Source organism: Gavialis gangeticus, unplaced genomic scaffold (assembly GCF_001723915.1).
Source record: "Gavialis gangeticus isolate Ggan-Ray unplaced genomic scaffold, GavGan_comp1, whole genome shotgun sequence".
Taxonomy (NCBI): Eukaryota; Metazoa; Chordata; order Crocodylia; family Gavialidae; genus Gavialis; species Gavialis gangeticus.
In genome coordinates, this window is record NW_017728981.1 from 637,136 (window position 1) to 638,655 (window position 1,520).

A 1,520-nucleotide genomic window follows, 5' to 3' on the forward strand; every position below is an offset into this window, starting at 1 on the left:
ATCGCAACCTGCTTGCAAGGAATAAAAACCGAGACACTAATAATAAAGCAGCCGCTGGTAAATTCTGGCTGTCCCCCCACGAGCGTGAGAAGCGAGGCAGGGTATGTTTCAGAGCGGCACCGCCGAGACCGAACGGCCCATTCTGGTGTCAGATTGGGCAGCTGAGGACTCTCCTGAACAAAACCGAGATCCTCCTGTTTCCCCCAAACCCCACCCCCTGCCATATAAATTAATGAGAAATCTCCATCAGCTGCCAGCAGTACAGGGTTTATGACACACAGCGGGGCAGTTCTGCTTCCATCCACTGGAGATCAATGATAGCTTGCACACTACCCAATTCATCACAAATTACTGATTAAAAAAACCAAAAAAACCAAAAACTGTACAGGCGCGCTCTCTCATTACACCGCCTCCCATCAGCCAGCGCTGACATTGAGACGCCGCTACCGTCCGCGCAGGCCACAGGGCTCCCGTTGCAGTCTGCGCTCCCCTGCCGTAACCCACAATGACGGGGACCCTTGGTTATGCTTCAGGTACTGAAAAGTCCTTGGGTGCGTCTCAAACCCAGGGCCATTCAGAAGTGCACATGGAAGCAATCAAGGCTTGTACCCCAAAGCCAATGCCAGCCTCATTTCTCTACTAAGGACCATCAGGAAGAGGAAGGAAAACCCAGTAAATAGACCATGACTGACAAAACATCCCTTCCACCAAGCCGGTCGTTTGGGAATGGCTGGCTTGGAGGTACATATTGCCATTGTTAGCTACAAAAATATAATACTTCACAGGCTAATGGGAAGTTTTCACTGTGGACCTCAAACCCCTTAATTTACATATCAAAGCTACTAGGTATTAATTCTTAACAATAATACACTTAATTCTCAATTTATGAGATGTGCCAATTACCCTGTTTCTCAGATGGGCAAACTGAGGAACAGAGAGGAAGCAAAAGTTGCCCAGTGGCAAAGCAGAGCGAGAGGGAGAGGCTATAATTGAACGCTGCAGCCCTGGTTTATGCTCCAGCTAAAGGCCAGCACTGCCTTGTGCGCAACGCGACGCCAGGGAAAGCAACACCCAATTCAGTGACTGCTGGGACTGCTCCTTGCCCCTCATGCCACACACAAACATGGCACAGATCCCAACCCAGAGCCCCTTTGAGAGCCCAGGGCTGCAAGGCTGAGATTGCGAGGCCACAGCTGGGGTGCGGGGTCCAGTCCCGGGCACCGCACTTCAGGAAGGACGCGGATAAGCTTGAGAGGGTCCAGAGAAGGGCCACCCGTATGCCTAGGGGGCTGGAGGATAGGCCGTACGGGGAGAGACTCCGGGAGCTGGGCCTGGTCAGTGTGAGTAAGAGCAGGCTGAGAGGTGATTTGCTGGCCACCTACAAGTACGTCGGGGGTGAGCACCAAGATCTCGGGGAGCAACTCTTCGGGAAGGCACCCCAAGGGTGGACAAGGACCAATGGGCACAAGTTAATTGAAGAAAGATTTAGGCCGGACATGAACATCTTTTCCATAAGGCAC